Genomic DNA, 17,874 nt, shown 5'->3' with positions numbered 1-17,874 from the left:
TCATCCTTTTATCTATAGTAATACATTTCTGATTGCGGAGTTACAACCATCAATTATTCAGGATTACCCGAGCAAACACTCATAGGTTTTAAACAAATAAACATGAGCAGGCTCTGTGTCATCATCACTTGTGACTACAACCTGTTTAAGAACTCGGATGAATTTTCCCGCCAGCCTTTTTTTGGGAGCATGAATCCTCCAAATGATCAACACGCCATCTGAACACACACATCTAATCTTCTACCGAGCAGATAATGTTGCTCGGCAGATATTACCCATCAGCTGCTTCTGTGTTCATTAACGAAACACCCACATACTCCAGCAGCTTATATTGTGTTATCCTGTTTAATATTTCTGCTCTCACCTGTTGGTGGAGAATATGGAGGTATGATTAAAAGGTTTTTTTTAATAGATGGAAACCAGTTGGCTTCTCATCTCATCTTAATTCAGTTTCTAGCAATTGAAATTTCTTTATTTTTTTGGTATGCTATTTTAAAGTGTTTTTCCTTTTTCAATTTACCTTGACCTCATGCTGCATTTTCTGTGTCCTTCCCTTCTGACTCACTAAATAAATTAATAACTAACTTAATAAAAACATAGTAACTTAACAAAGATGGCAAAAACCCTGGTAAAACGAAATATGGAGAAATAAAAAGAATTTTCAGATTCCAGAGATACGAAATGAAAACTAGTAGTATGACACCCTTAATTAAAAAAGGCATGTTTTGACTTGAACTGATAGCAAACACTTTAAGTATTACTTTTTAGTGCAGAATCTTTCAATGTAAGTGCAGAATTGCATCCACCCATACTGTATATAGCCTAGGTGTAAATGTAGTGAAAGAATATGAGCACAGCAGGTATTTGCATTGATTGTCATTTATTCCATCAGTGAGAGAGATTGACACTGTTTTACTTAACAAAACACAGGCTAAAAGGTTTGTGGTTGATTCTTAATCCCCATAAGGCCTGTATGTGAATGATCAGGTATCCATGTGCTCAGCTGTGTTAAGAAAGTGACTGTGACATCTCCCAAAATTAAGCTGCCGTCTTTCATAGCTGCATCATAGTAAGGGTGCTCCCTTTTATCAATTCGGTATTCATTAGAATAGATTTCAAGTGCATATCTCTCTGAATTACATACCATTACAAATGCTGTGTCCTACATCCGTCATTCATCATACGTGTCATATCCAGCCTCTGTTGTCCATGCCCTACATTCTGCATTAAGCTTACATATAGCCTTGAGTATATGTAACTGTACATTTGATGTTTACATCCACCTTCATATGTCCTGTGACGTCAGTTATTTGGAGCCTATATTTTTCGAAGGGGCTTATAAATCACCATGCCTACAGTATCAGCCCGCTACATGAGAATTTAGTCAAACTGGAAACAAATACATGACCCCCCCCCCCCCCCCCCCCAAAAAAAAAAAAAAAAAAGAAGAAAAAAAAACTTGTCCGATGCTGCAAGTTTAAACCGAAATTTATGAGCAGCAGCAGCTGGATTTTTAACACCCCCTATTATCTTGAAAAAGTCGGGCTCTTCTCCTTCAGTAAGAGGCCCTTCTGCTCTGCTGAGTGCCAGGCCCTTCTCCTTCAGAGCTCCTCTCCTTTTAACAGCTTGCCAAGCCACATCAGGGAATGTGAAAGAGTCTGTTTTTCAAGCGCAGGACTCAAGATCCATCACTTCAGTTTATTATATCCGAACCCCCTTCTCTGACCCTGACCCTCGTCCACTATCGCTATCACCTGCTTTTTTTTTCTTTTTTTTTTTAACAAGGCGGTGCTCTCATATCTGTTAAGTTTGTGTCTGGTCTGTGTTCTCTGTTTGTTTATTTTCTAGTTAAACTGAATGTTTGTTTAACTGTTGTAAAGAGCTCCGAGAGCACGCCGTTAAATATACTTCAAATTCCAGTGAAGTTTAAATGTGAACTGTGTGTGCGCGTGGTTGTGTTTGGTCAGATGAAGTGTATTGATTTACACCTGCATACTTGGCAGTCTAGACAAGCTGGGAGGAGCCCCCCCCCACACACACACACACAATACAGCCTGTGGAAGATAAACTGATACTTGGCTTAATGTAGCCATTATAACTATTATTACCTGCTCAACAAAGGTGCTGGCAGCTGTACACAGAAGCGCCGCCGTGCCCAGTATGTCAATGACAGGAAAGTGGAATCAGCAGCAGGGGAAAATAATGGAGGCATATGTTAGTTAGGCATGTACACGTGTGTTTTTGAACGTGCCTTTTCATCGAGTTATGTGTGTGTGTTTTTTTCGGGAGGTCTGTTGTTATGTTGTGTCATAATACAAAGTTGGGGGGTAACCGAACACAAAACTCACTGTTCAGAATGCGCCTCGGTTTTGGGGGTCATGGTCCAGTACGATTTTTGGTACAGCAGAATTTAAAAAAAATAAAAAATGAGAGGCAGAAAATAACATTTTTGGTCTGTCATTTTGAAAAATGTAAACATCCAACAATGGCTCATTGGCTGTAAGTTAAACAGTGGAGTTGTTGCTGCAATGGAAACTTTTACTGAAACAGTTTAGTTGTGCAGCAGCCACACTAAAAGCACTAACACTGTGGTTGTATATAAAGTAGTTGAAAGTAGCTCCACCTTCAGAAGCTACAACAGTAACATGCTGCTTATACATTGATGCTTCAGTATTAATAATCTACTTATGTCATATATTAATAATACATCAGTGACCAAACTACTACTTTTACTTTTATACTTTTAACTACATTTTTCTCTCTCAGATCTGGTTCTAAAAACAGGAATCACATTTTTTTTTATTGTTGTTCCGAATAGCTTTATTCAAAGGTGGACTGATAAGCTGGCCGTCACAGACAGGGGAGGGGGACGGGGACAGGGGGACGCAAGGGGACATTACATTAAATGTTTAACTTTTGTGTCATAGATTTTTCTATTTATTGTTTTATACTACTTTGCATAGCTTTGTAAGTTTTTCTACATCAGAAAAACATACATATTTTAATAATAGTGTTGCACTCTGTTGGTGTTTGTCATTCTGACGGCAGCGACACTATAGGGTAACCAGGGTAACCAGGCTACCTTGGCTAAGCCACAGCGATCTGGGTAAAACTTTCACTATAGGATTATTGTTGTTTTGCACGTCGGAGTTGGTGGAATAATAAGCTAGTTTGACAGTAGTTGTTTGGTTTATGGAGCGTATCCTTCCTACTACTGAATGCAGTGAACCATAACATCTATACTTCAAATACACATATCATTACACCCCTAGTACAAAGTTATAGAATGAGGTTTTGGCACCCTGGTGGTATGAATTACACTCATTGTTTATGTATGAGTATGTTTACCATTGAAATCGTTGTCCTCAACCCACCACTCACCACCCACTCCCAATAACACATGGAAATAATACACAAAGGAAATCACCTCTATGCCTCTTTTAGAGAGGATGAAGGCATCTACGGACTAATGTTGCATACCGGGTGGGCTTATCCTGTCCTTTTTGCTGTTAGCGGTTCCTACCCAAATGCCCCCCGCCCCCACCACCACAGACACAAACACACACAAAAGCACAGTGCACTAAGCCCAACTCAAAAGCGGGACATTAAAGAATCCTTCTATTATTAAGTCTTAATACGAAATGTGATCTTAAAACTTTGGGGGGGGTGATCCTTCATTTTTCTTAGATCAGGGGATTCTAATTCAATTCAATTGCAGCAAACGTCACAGCATCATCATTTGTTCAATAGTAACTATTTTAATCAGACAGCAATACAAGTTGTGATGATCAATTATGTAAAATCAGGTAGAAGAAGGCTGCATGACATCAGTTTTGTGCCAGGAAAAAAATGAACACGCTCTAGAATAACAGTGGTCATAAGATGTGCTACCTTTGGACAAAAAGCTTTCTCATTACAGTCAATTAAAGTAACTGACACCTGCTCTAACATCAACTGACAGTATGTGCTGTAATTCAATGAAATATCTGACTCATATCCACGTACATCTTTTCTTTTAAAGTTTTGAATGGAAACTAATAGCAAGAAATGGCCTCAGCAAGATGCGTATTTTATCTAACATGCTGTAGGCCTTCATCTCAGCAGAGCAACAGGCTGCATTAACATTTATAGTATTTTAAGATACGCCACATAGAGCTTAGCTAATGGAGCAATTGTCCAATAACCATTTGATATTAGTCAAAGGCGACTGTTTTCTGACGAGTTTGTTTTGGATGCTAAAAAAGCAGGTTGTTCTGCCAGTTTAAGTGAGAGAAGGTTCCCTCTCAGTGCTGTCTGGCCACATTAAGCACTTTACATTTCAATGAGCTAATATGTTAGTTTTGGCCTGTTGCCTTTTTTTTTTCTTCTTTTTAACTTGGACATGGAGATTTTGGCAGAGGGCAGAAAAAAGGGCTTCACTTTCTTGACCGCAAAGAGGTGATGAAATCACAGGGACTCTGCTGCCATGGGGTTTCATTTCACAACAGCGTTATGTACATCCGTGTAGGGAAAATGTTACTATAATATTAAAAAAAAACAAAAAAACAACTAGAGATGATTTCATCCACTAAAACATGAGCACCTTGAAGGAAAAGCGTGTGAAAAAAGTCAATAAACGAATAACCATTTATATTGACGCATTTTAGGTGTCAGCTTTCCTTTTAATTCAACTTTAAATCTTACATGCTGTCTCATTTTCTCTGTCAAAAACCACTTTAATGTATAATGTATAGCACATTAGATTAACTTCAGAAGTAACACACTGATATCTACTGATTTTGCTGTTGAATATTTAACCCTTTCATTAACTGAATCAGTAGCCTTTGCTGGTGTAAAACTCTGCAGTAACCTTCTTATTATACAATATTTATATATATATATAAATAACAATATTTATATATATTTTTTTTAATGTTTCTATAATTGACAAGACTATTATCTGACTATCTTAGTATATTACTGTATCTGGCATTAATTCATACAATAATTTGATGTGATGTTTTCCTGAGCGAGCTGTCTAAATATAGTCATTATGTAGAAAAATCTGCTAATATTCAGATAAAAGCCATGTCAGATGAAATGTTTGAGAGTGGAAAAACCTCACATTACTAACATAATACTGATTGAATTGAATCCAAACAGAGTGAATGAGGTACTTGTCGGATCGGTCGGAATTTTTCCATTGCGATAAGTGCTACATACATACAGAGGCACAGCTTTCAACCACGCCATACTCCATACACCCTCTTTTATCTTCAGTATGTCTTAATTTAAAATGGCTAATCTCAGCTACTTCCTTGGGCTATTTGAGGCTTAGGAAATTCCCAATACCTAAAGCTCACTGGCCCTACAGCATTCCAATGTCATGTGGCTGGCACCCTTTAGCTTAGAAGGCCAATTTTCTGAAACATTAAGGAGTCACCAGACCTGTCATCCACTTTTATTATTTAGGTCATATGGCTCCAAAGGTGGCTCCAAAGGGAATGTGTGATGCTGACGTGTTATCTGTATCTTTATTGCTATTAGTTTATGGCTCATTAGCAGGTTGATCTAAAGTGAACGTCTAAACAGGCAACTATAGGTCTTTTTAAATAAAAGAGGTGCGGTATTCAAAATGCTTGTAATGAATGCAACATCAAACACATCCGCTTGCTTTTAAGCATGTGAATGAAAACCATTGTATCGTCTACTGCATTTTTTTTCTAATTCCACATTCTTGGAAAAATTAATTGAATTGTGGGTTAAAAAGTTGTCAACAGTGTCATTGAACTTGTGTAACCTTTTTATCACACTCCCTCGATGACATCACACAGCACCGCGGTACATTGCATGAGATTATGGCTATTGTGCAGTAGGAGGTGTAGGAATGTTGTCAGGTTTCCCGCTGAGTTCAGAGAATCCTTTCTTTCTTTTTTTGGTTTGTTTTGTTTTTCATTACTTCCTCATTTCTACCTCATTTCACTTCCTTCTATTCCTTCCTTCCTTTCTTTCTTTACTCGTGTCCGCTCTCTGTCCATCTTTCCAGCCTGATATCTGACTTTAATCTGCTGTTTTCCCCCCAATTTTGAGCCTCATGCACATCCCTCCTTCGTGTCCTCATTTGCTCTTTACCGTCTCTGCCTCTGAGTTCCTCCCTCCTTTTTTTTCTTTTATATCTCTTCTATTAAATTTTCATCTTCATCCTTCTCTTCTGCTTAACCTCCTACATCGTCTGTCACTACTTCCACCCCCCCTCCTCTTTCTTCTCATTCTCTCCCTTTTAAAAAAAACAAAACTCTTTCCTCATGTCAGCGACAGCTTGTGCTATATTTGTGGAGTTTGCCCTCATCCTGCTGACCCCAATTATCAGGTTAACCATTTACCTTCAGGTTTCACCTCCATGGCCCCTTGCCCCCATCACCCCCTCCACCCCCCCCCCCGACCCACCCCACACTATCCATGTCAGCAGTGACATAGCTACAGGCGACATGAGCTTTCGCCACATAGAACATGGAAGCCTCTGGTGAGAGTGGGGGAGAGAGCGGAAGGGAACTAAAAGGAAATTATTTGTACTGTGGGAGTAGCGGGGAGGAAATAGTCAAGGTGTAAAGGAAGAAGGCAAAGCGTGGGAGCGCAGGGAGTATCAATAAATACAGGGATCATCGGAAACAGGTCAAGACTTAAACCCAGAGGAGAGAGAAGGTAGAGAAAGAGCGTGAAGTGGGATTTACACCTTTGGACCCAACACTATTTTTACTGGAGGAGTGTTGACTGTACACTACTGTGTTTGGCTGCTGGGAGGAAAAAATGGAAGGAGCTCTCATAGTACTATAAGGTCAGTGCTGGGTTAAGCCATGTGTCACATTGTTGTTTTTATATGAGATATTCATTATTTGTCTTTGTTTTTTCAAGCCTGTTTACTCTTTTGAGAGTTGACCCTAAAGGTTTCATCTCAATCAGCAGCAGTGTGGGTTTTTTTTTTTTTAATTGTTTAATAATGTTACAAATAGATATTTAATTTCAGGAAGGAAACCAGCAAAAATATATAGAATATGCACAAAAAAAAGAGGTACTGATATGGTGGTGTTGTTGATTTGTATGTGTGTGTGTTTTTATTAATAATGGAGTAATAAACCTGCGCTTCATGAGTCATGTGTGACTCATGACAGGATGTGCCAGCAAAGGAATTTTGAGCACTTTAAATAGGGCCGTCGTCTGTTATGATTGCAATTAAATCGGCACACCGGTGTCGGAGAAGCAGACATCATTAAGCAAAAGCAAACAGGAGCACAACTGAAACAAACAACTTATTTATTAAAGTTTTTCACCTCATGTTGGAAGCATCAATCAGAACTACATATTTACTGTGACACTTTGTGTTGTTATCTAAAGTGTTGACTTTAAGCTGCTAACTTGATGGTAATCTGCCCTTTTCTTTTTTTTTTTGAGTGATGGTGCAATATTTAGTAGTTTTAAGGATGTTTTCGAGTCGATGATGAATTAATTGCATTCTTTAGTTGTACACTTTTTTACCTAATATGTACCAATCTAAGAAGATACATACTGGCATACAAAAAGGGTTCAAGAAGGTAACATTATCTCTGTAAACAGTATTCATACTCTTCATAGCCATGACAGAGCCGAGAGGGGTTTCAGCAGGAAAAAAGCAGTTGGATCCAGCCAATGAGGTCCGTGGCCTACATCATATTGGCTGCGTTGGCCAGGACTAGGGCGTCACTCAGTCTGCAGGTCCAAGACATGGTGGGTAGGAGACTGACCTTTTTTTTTCTGAAATCATTACTGGTTTTGGACTTTGCCATTCTGTAAACAGCAATGGAAACACAAGCAATAAATAATGTTTCAGCTAAAAGGTCGACATCGATAACTGTTATTTTAAATAATAAAATAATCAAATGCTTCCTCGGAAGGTAGCATTTAAAAAAATCAAGCTAATGGTAGCTTGTAGCAGAAAATGATGATAAATTGCCAGACCCTAAGAAAAGCAGTGCAAAACAATACTTGGAAATGAACCCTTTTGGTTGTATGAATACAAGCCAATGTATGGAGTAGAACCTGAGCTGTAGTAACGCAGAATGTTAACGATGAAAGTGATTGAACATTGTTGTGTTTTATTGTGGCGTGTTTGGCAGTGTTACATTATGTGGCTGTTGCATAATGTTTCATCAGGCCTACATCAAATGGTAATATAAAGCATTTTTCTTAGCAGTGTTTAGTGCGTTTATCCGTAAATGACTGCAAGATTATAGCTGTGAAAATGGAAAAGAAGCTTTTCTATTTTTCCTCCTCCTGATTATCCCCGGAGTGCAATTAGAGTAATAAGAGTGTCGTTATAGGAATTTCATTACTCTAGGTGGTTTGGTATTCAGTTGTCGCTCCATGAAAAGACGAATACACGCATCCAGCTGCTTTTGCCGGGCCCGCTCGTTGCAGGCTGCTGTTGTAACACACACTCACACACACACGCTCGGACCACACAGAAACTCTCTGTCCTGACAGCTTCACTGGATGAATGCTCAGACAGCTTCTCCTCTCGCCCCGAATATACCGCCACGACCCTCGCCTTTTCCTTTCGAGAGTTGTTTATAAGCCGGAGCAAGAAACAGAAGAAACGAAGGCTTGTACAGATCCTCGGGAGAAAAATAACTAATAGTTTATCTTAATGTAATTAGAAAATATTTATCTTGGGAGTTTAACTCATGAGTCAGTTTTGAGTGCGCGCTTGAGCGACGTTTTTACGTGATGGAAATGTTCCTCAGATGAAGTAGTGGGTGGGCTTTTTTTTTTCTTCTGTTTGTTAGGTAGGAGAAGGTCATATTTGATGTCGTTTTGTTATGTAATTAACTAGAAACAGCTGGAAAATTAACTAATTGAATGTGGAGTTTTTGTTTTTTTCAAGGCTCGTGAAATCATACATGAAAATTACCGCCGCGCTCCATGCGTGTAGCTGTCTGCTGTCCACCAGATCACATTTGACGTCATCAGAAATCTGGCCTGCATTTATCTGTTTGTTTTATGTGGCTTTACCTCTGAGGGAGGGTGGAGACAGACATTCTTTCTATGGTAGAATCTAACAGACATAATGGTCTTATACGGGACAATCAGGCAATTTTAAATGGTGTATCATCATTTAAGAGTCAGTCGACAGCAGGATGACGGCTCCTCTTGTGTGGTTTCAAAGTAAAACGGTGAACATTTAGCATATTTTTTTGGGGTGTGTGGCGAGCTGGCATTGTGACATAAGGGGTTACATATCAAAATTACCCTTAGATAATAAAAACAGTCGGACTTCCACTTGTAAACAGAAGATGGCATTTTTATTGCGAGTGTTTATTCCAGTCTTAAATTCAACAGTAAATACAGAAAGCAGAAAACTTAGCTTCAGACTCCAGGCTCTCATCATTATCAGCCTGTTCGCATCCGGCTCGCTTCTTCCGCGAGCCGCTTTGACCCCGCGCAACATGATGTCTGTTCGATCAGCTGGTGTCCTGTTGACCTTGCGCACATTTTCTAGGTCAGCAATCAACGAAAATGTATTGATCACACAAGGTGTGTGTGTGTGTGTGTGTGTGTGTGTGTGTGTGTGTGTGTGTGTGTGTGTGTGTGTGTGTGTGTGTGTGTGTGTGTGTGTGTGTGTGTGTGTGTGTGTGTGTGTGTGTGTGTGTGTGTGTGTGTGTGTGTGTGTGTGTGTGTGTGTGTGTGTGTGTGTGGTTGCTGTTTAACTGAAGCAAAAAAAAGCTCTTCAGGCTGTTACATAAAGCATAATTAAAGAGTGTTAACATAAGGGAAGTATGAGCTCCACTACATAGAATGTAAACAGTTGATCTCTCTGTACTATACTACTAGATGTGTGATTGGATTTGTGCCAGGAACACATCCCTCTACGTTCTTTTTAATACTACAAAGACACAACAAAACGCACACAGAAGATGAACGGGATCCGTCCTAGAAATATGTCGTCCATCTGCTTATTACAGCTTCAGTTCTCCGTATAAGCCGTCACAATTAAGATGCCGGGAACAGAGCACGTGACACCCTCGGGGTGGGGGTGGGGGGGGGGGGGGGGGGACTTTCTACCGTACAAATCTATCACCGAGGAGCAGCTGTAAACTATGAAGACAGTTTCCTGACAATCACACACACACACACACACACACACACACACACACACACACACACACACACACACACACACACACACACACACACACACACACACACACACACACACTTGCAAAAACGATGGTATGCTGTGTGCAAAAAGCTGACACTCTTGCCTGAGGGTGGCACTTGAGGGAAGCTCATGTAATGTGTAATGGAAAGTTTATTCTTTTTCTCGCTTTCTTTCCTCTTCTAATATTTTTCTTCAATCTTGTTCCTTTCCGCTTAGATTCCTTGTGCTTTTTTTTCTTCACCTGCCTTTTTTTCTTTCGCTCTCTTTCTCTCCCCAGTCTGCCTTCTTTTCTTTCCTCCTTCACTCTTTTTAAAAAAAACCCTTCTCCATTTTTCTCCCCCCTCTCTCTCTCTCTCTCTCCTTTCATTCCTTCCTTCCCGCCTTAATTTTTTTTCATTACTTCATTCCTTTCTTTACAAGCTACTCTCTGTCTCTCCCTCTCTCCCTTCGCTCCTCCCTCCCCGTCTCCCTGTCAGTCTGCCAACAGCCCGACGGCCTGTTCGTTTTCATCCTCTGCCTAGAAAACAAGGTCTAAAGTTCAAAGCTGCTGTTGTGGATTGGCGGCAGGGAGAGGGAGGTGGGGAGGGCTCTGGGGGCGGGGGGGGGCACAGAAGGAGGGCCAGGCCCGGGTCAAAACACATTTGAATATCGTCTCGAATAGATGGATTTTCAATCTAATCAGACGCCACGCTTGAATTGCGGTTCATGTAATCACTTGTGAATTACATTTAAAAAAAAAAAAAAAAAAAAAAAAAAAAATAGGGCTGATTACCTCATGACAGAAAGGATTAAAATGACTTGCGGTTTTTGTTTCAGTGACTAAACACGGAGAATTTACACCTTAAGAACAAAGTTACACACTTATATCATTAGCCTAATTTTGCGTCGATGCCAAGAAGCGAATTGGTCTAACCTCAACATTGCTCTTCATAATCAGTCGAGGGAATTTACATAACCTGATGTTGATATCTTTTTGTGTGTGTGTGTATGCTGGACACATTCAGATGCATTGAGATGTTACAGTAAACAGGCTGAGTAGACAGACGGCGTCAGAGCAGGTCGAAGTGATGGGAAAGGAAACGAGCTCGTCTTCCTCTGTGTTTGTATGTATGTATGTGTGTGTGTGTGTGTGTGTGTGACCACAAAGAGTTTATGTTGGTGCTTTGAGTCTGATAAGTGAGGTACATATATTTTGATGGGCTCGTCACTTTCATGTTCCCACGTTCTACAAGCGCTCACTGTCTACCCACACTGTACACCCACAAGGCCTGTGTATATGCAGGTGCTTCATTTCATTTCATTAACATATTATCAGTTTGTACAGACTGTTCTCTTTCTCATTTTAGAACCTGCGTGTGTGTGTGTGTGTGTGTGAGACAGAGGTGTGTGTGTGACTGCACTTGCACCATTAACAGAGAGAGAGAGAGTATTACCCATTGTGTCCACCTGTATTTATCCCAGCTGAGCTTCCCTCAGGCTCTGTCATTATAGTACCTGTATAAAACAACCCCCCTCCCACTAACTTACATTGACACACCACACACACAATTGGCAGCATCTTCAGCACTTTTCCTGCTGGTGAGTGGGCGAGTGAAGGCGATAAAAACCTGCTCTGGTTTTGCTGTGTGTGTGTGTGTGTGATGAATGTGGTTGTATGTTTGAGGGAAAAATGAAGGGTCAGCACCTTCAAGTAGAGCCTGTATTTATAGCCAATGAACTGCTGAGGGGCTTAATGTTATATGTGCATTAGAGAATAGTCAAGGTGTTAATAATATATGGATAAGTGATTTAAAAGATGAATTTTGAGTGATTAATAGATTGAAAGTGTGTTTACTGACAGTGCGCAAAGTTTAGTTCATTTTCATGTATCAGCGTCCATGTCCACCAATTAAAAAAACTCCTAATTTGTAAAGTATTAAACAACAGACTCTAAAATGACAAACTCAAAGTGGCATCACAGTGTAGCAGCGTGTCCTCCCTCCTGCTCTCCACTGTAAACACACATAGCTTTTAGTGAGCAGCCGCTCTCATGTTTTCTCGGGTCTCGGTGCTTGCGTGAAAACGAGCGAGACGCATGATCTTGAGGATTTGTGGCCTGTATTTGCCAACAAATAGCCCAAACTGTACCAGATTGCACTGTTCACAGCTATATTGCTAACTTCATACTCTCTGCAGCCTCAACATCACATACATGCTCTCTTAATATCTTATGCTACTTTACTGGGCTGTTATTTAAAGGAGGTATGCCACAGTTTAGAAAACGTTATGTTAAAATACTTTATTTTCAGAGTCCATAGCTGTGTTTTCAGCAGGTGTGCATACTCTCTCACCTCTTATCATGGATATATGTTCTTAATACTACAGTATGTAAGTTAAAACTGCTACTATTTTGGTAATTGATTAATAATTTGGAGTTGTTTTTTATATAAAGCACAAAAAAACAGCCAAATTGTCTTGTTTCAGCTTCTCAACCACAGTGTTTAGTCCTGTGATAGTAAACTAAATGTACTATGGTAGCAGGACAAAAGAAGAGAAGGGCCATTTTTAAAATATAATTCATTATTTCATAATGACATCCTTCTAAAGCATTATTTAATATCACAATTACATTGTTAGTGTGTTCATAAGAGCAGCTGGGTTCAGCAAAGCTATGACTTTGTTGCCACAGCTAAAATAATAAATGAAAACGTTCAGAAGTAGACGATAAATTGAGGAAATGATTTAAAATTAGCATTGACTGAATATACAGCAAATGTTTCAACCATCTGGATATTTTATGACTCAGAGTCTGAAAGCTGTAATCACAAACATGCGTCTACAAGTCAGGATATGACTCTCTACAGAACTTAAGAGATATATTTCTGTATTCATCATGTTTAGAATCAAAACATAAAACCATCTCTTTAATTTGAAGTATTTTGTTTTTGCTTTTGACAAAGATTTCGCTGTAGTCTGATTCCCAGGGATGGATTGCATGAAGATAGCGGATGTTTGTTTGATATGGTACAATACATTTGTGATTGTTAAGAATTATTTTGTGTGTGTTCAAGTGTGTGCCGCATACCCACCAATCACAGCAGTCCCATCTGTGTAGCATGCTTCTGTAGCCAATTGGGACAACCCATTAGTATCTTTCAAACAGAACACACACACACGCACACACACACACACACACACACACACACACACACACACACACACACACACACACACACACACACACACACATACACAATATTACATAGACTTACAATTCATTTACTTGCCTTACCCTAACCTTAACCTTAATCACTGACCCAAAAATCAGTGTTTCACCAATTGGGGATACGGCTTTTGTCCTGAACTGGACAAACCGTCCCAGATTAACTCGTCCCAAGTCTGAAATTTGTCCCCAAAAGTAGCCTATGATACACCACACACACACACACACACACACACACACACACACACACACACACACACACACACACACACACACACACACACACACACACACACAGAGAGAGAGAGACACGACGCATGCACAAAGACTCACACAAATCCCACCACACTGTAAATGAACTCGGGACCCCCCTCTTCCTTTTTATTAATGGCCTTGGGCTCATTTGTTCGATTGTGCAGGCATCTGGTCTGGTTGGATAAAAAATCGGAACGTTCCCTTCTCTCTCGTCCATGTTGGGCGCCTTATGACCCTCCATGTATTATATCATACTGTACTGAATGAAGCACAATGTGGCCTATTGATACTGACATTCATGGAAATCTTGTTTCACTGCCTCACAGATTACGATTTACTACATTACAGCTATGTGTCTGTCTTCATACACTACTAAACTACATTGGGTGTGTATATCTTTCTCAATTATGCTCATGTTTCACTCTTTAGCGTACATGTCTTCCTTACATTCCTTACATTTTTACTTGTTGTTTTTCCTCAGCGCTCGTGTCCATATTGCTCCAGTATGTTACGACCCAGCAGCTTTTTTTTTTCATCAGAGCCCTCCTACTTTTTTGTGTAGCTACTCCAACCAATCACATATGAGATGTCACAGGACCGGTTACCATTGCAAACGAGAACATGGAGGAGAAGCTCGTTCTGTCCGTGTCGGTCTCTCCTGAGCTTTACATGTCAGACAGGAACTATCATAACAAGGACAGAAAAGCCCATTTGTGGGAGCAGATTGGCCGGACACTAAATGTTGCTGGTGAGTGATGTGCTTTTATGAGTAAGCTCGTCGCTAGCTGTATCTGTTAATGTAGCGTTAAGTTGCCGTTTTCCCTCACAGCACTAAAGCACCGAGCCAGCACTTTTTTCCACCAGTGAAGAAAAAAAATGCTATATGCACTCACGCCCTTGTGTTTAAACATCTCTCGTTTATATATTATTTACAACATGCTGCAAGTGACCTTTCCACTGCACTAAAACCAAATTAGAGTATTTTGTTGAGCCTACCTGAGATTAGAGGGATTTAGCATGGCTTTCGGAGCATACCTGTGGACCCCGCTTTAATCTCTCCCATAACCCACTGTTGGGTACAAACTGAGCCGGAAAAAACCCCCCCAAAAACCTCTGGCTTTGATGTTTGCGTCCCACGTTGAGGTTTGGACCCAGAATAGGTTGTTGGGGTTCACATGCTGCTACTCCTCAGTGATTTCTTACCTTACCTTTTGATGTCCAGGATTTATGCGGCCGAACAGGAATCAAATACCTGAGGACGAACCCACGGTGGTTTTTAAGAGAAAATCCATCCCCAAAACAACAACTTTTACCTGTCTACTATGATTTGGAACAAGTGAGTAAAGAAGTCAAAGCAAAAGATGACACGTGTGAAAGTCTCATCAGATGAAACATAAGGAGCGACTGTTGGCTTTTTTTTTTTTGAGTGGTGGGATTCTGAGTGTGTGTGTGTGTGCGAACACATGTTAAGCTCCGGTCGGGGCCGTTGCTTTGTTGTATTGTACAGGACTGGGGTGTGTTTGTGTGTGTGTGTGTGTGGTGCTTAGCTGTTAGTGAGGCCCACTGTGAGGCAGCTGGTGGTAAAAGTAGGCCATGCTCCCTGTTGTGCCGCCTATAGAGCCAATCCCTCTGTACGCAACAGATTCCATTTCCTGTGGTACCCTCCTATACTGAGCCTCACACAGGACCTGAGCAGTACCAGATTACTGCTGAGCCTTGAAGAGAGTGGACCCAGAGAACGAGAAATGTTGTGTTGACTCAGCCTGACTTATTAACTGTAGTAACAAAGATAGAAAGGAGGATGAGGAGGCTTGTTCAGCAGAGAAAATCCTTCAACAATACAATCAAGTCAGTTCAAACATGCTTTTAGTTGTCAAACATATAAATTGCCTACTAGTTTTAACTAAGCTTACATTATACTTGAATATTCCAGGAGTGACGACATCCATCTGATTCATACTGCAGCTACAATGGTTGAATTTCACCAAATTTGTCAGTAGAAAAAAGATCAGAAAGCCTACAACAGTGTTTTTGTATCTTCTCAGCAAATGTCCCAAAAAGGCTAAATTAGGGGCCTCTTTCTTTCAAACAATGGTGTGATACTAATTTGAGCCCTGCTGGGGGAAAGCTGTCTTTTCTCTCGCCAGCTCCACCGGGAGGTCAGAGGTCAGGGTCATCCGCGGAGCAGCAGCAGCAGCAGCCCTGTAGCTTGGCAGCATGAGACACTTTGCGGCATTGCACATGCTCGCTGATAAGGCCAGCGGGCACTCAGGTCTTCAGTTTTAGAGACAATCTCTCTGACCTCTAGGCTAGCCCTGTCGCCAAGTTCAAAACACTTCAGCAAGCACGAGGCCGCTCTGTAAACATGTGAGGAAAAGACAAGGCAAACAAGGACGCCCCAAACATTCCTTTAGTGCCATATTATGATACGGGATATTTAGGTGAGTGCTTCAAATGACTCTCCAAGGATACAAGTGGTGTTTTAGTTAAATGTGGGACTTCACCAGCCTCCAGAAAACGTTAAAGTAGTTCTCTTCTTGAGTAGTTTTCACAGCACCTGAAGTACAGTTCAATACTAAATCAATGATATAGGTTTTCCTATATGGGCCAATATAGACAATGTATTATAAAAAAGGGAACCCGGGGCTTATTTTTCTCTTGACAAACTTCCCTTCTGCATTATGGCCAATTTTCTTCTATTAGAGCAGTTATTGAGACAAAGTAGAAATGGTCAAAAAGCTTTTTATCCACTGAACTGTGGCCCACGCCATGGTAATTTGATCCAATGTGTTGTTCGGCCACTGCAGCTCTTTCCTTCTCAACAAAATCAACTACAATCAGTTCGGTCGGCACTCTTGTTTCCAGAAAGAATTCTGATTTGTGAAAACAGCACGTACTGTTGGTTAAGAGCCAGCAGATCTCTATTAATCATCAGAGGTGGGTCTCAGTGTTGTAGTGGCAAAATGCTCAATCAATGATGATGATGGTATTTTGAGGTACCGGCACAGATGAATCAATACATCGAAAAGTCTACCTTCGTGCTCCACTTAACGGAAAGCCCCCCACACACACACACACACACACACACACACACACACACACACACACACACACACACACACAGACACGTAGATATTCCATTACTGTATTTACAGTACATACATAGCACGCGACATGTTCTTCCGTCCTCCTCCTCTGACTTTGTTGTTTTAGCGGCTCTCGGGCTGCGTAGGTTTTTGCAAACTGGAACATCAGATTTATGATAGCAGGAAAGCATGAAGACAAATGCAGCACAGTAGTTTGACTGGCCTCCAAGGGGCACAGGAGGGGCTGGAGCGAAAGAGAAAAGTAAAGCAGACAAGAAAGCACAACAAGAGAAATACATGGAGCTTTTCAAGGAGGGACTGGGTGAGCTTCCTTTATGTTTCCAGTGTAGTGATTACCAAAGAAGTGTTTATTGGATATCAATATAGTCATTATTGGTTGTAAGAGAGCTGCTAATACAGTAGCTGATATTCTAAAAAAATATAACAGATGTGTTTTTTTCCCTTTTTTTTAGCACTTTGAAGGTGTTACTTATCCAATTAGCTCTAATCACTTGCTTTTTACTGACATTAATTATGCAGCTATAGTTCAACAATCAAGCTAAATCCTCTGTTACAATCATTAATGTACAAGTAAGTGCAGAGCTTGTTTTTCATATAATTTTTCAAGTGTATGACGCATTACTCAATTTTTAAAAAAGAGCCCCAAATAACTAAAAACATGTTTTTTACTGTGGGCAACAAGCACCCCTTCAATAACTTTTACAGATGTACCAGATGCAGTGTTATATTAGCCATTACTGGCGAGACCTACAGTGGATGTTATTATACTTGAGAGCGTTGCTTTGCTGCTTTGAAACCCCTGCTTTAAAAAAGCAGATTTTGTTACATTTTATGAATTAAATACTTACGTCATTTTTTGTGGAAACAGAAAAATAAACTATTCTCAGTGATTCAAGAAGGAATGCCAAATATCCTTCACTGACCTGTTGTTTAAATGCTATGGGAGGGGATGGGGTTGGGGGTGGGTGGGGGTTGTGCATTTTAACTTGATGAGATGGCACTCAGTTGCATCTCTCACCGCTTCAGAGAGGGGAAAATAACATCAGCATCAGCCAAAACAGACAAGAGCGACCGCCGTAATCCAACCTGATTATCTCCCACTAAATGTTTCATCTGTTGACATTAGATGTCACTTGTCT

At 40.4% G+C, this 17,874-nt stretch overlaps 1 protein-coding gene across 2 annotated transcripts in view; it reads left to right on the top strand.

Moving 5' to 3' along the window:
- LOC133988239 (vitamin D3 receptor A) overlaps positions 1-17,874 on the top strand; it is a 78,629-nt gene that overhangs the window by 28,273 nt on the left and 32,482 nt on the right. The window contains exon 1 of one of the 2 annotated variants that reach the window (XM_062427815.1): positions 6,293-6,814. The exons of the other annotated variant lie outside the window; for it this stretch is intronic. The gene's annotated coding sequence lies outside the window, so the exon portion shown is untranslated. Of the gene's footprint in view, positions 1-6,292; positions 6,815-17,874 lie in introns of those variants that run through there. 2 annotated transcript variants of the gene reach the window in all.

Source organism: Scomber scombrus, chromosome 10 (genome assembly GCF_963691925.1).
Source record: "Scomber scombrus chromosome 10, fScoSco1.1, whole genome shotgun sequence".
Classification (NCBI taxonomy): domain Eukaryota; kingdom Metazoa; phylum Chordata; class Actinopteri; order Scombriformes; family Scombridae; genus Scomber; species Scomber scombrus.
The sequence above is the reverse complement of the archived record's forward strand: the minus strand, read 5'-3'. Positions and strand labels throughout refer to the sequence as shown.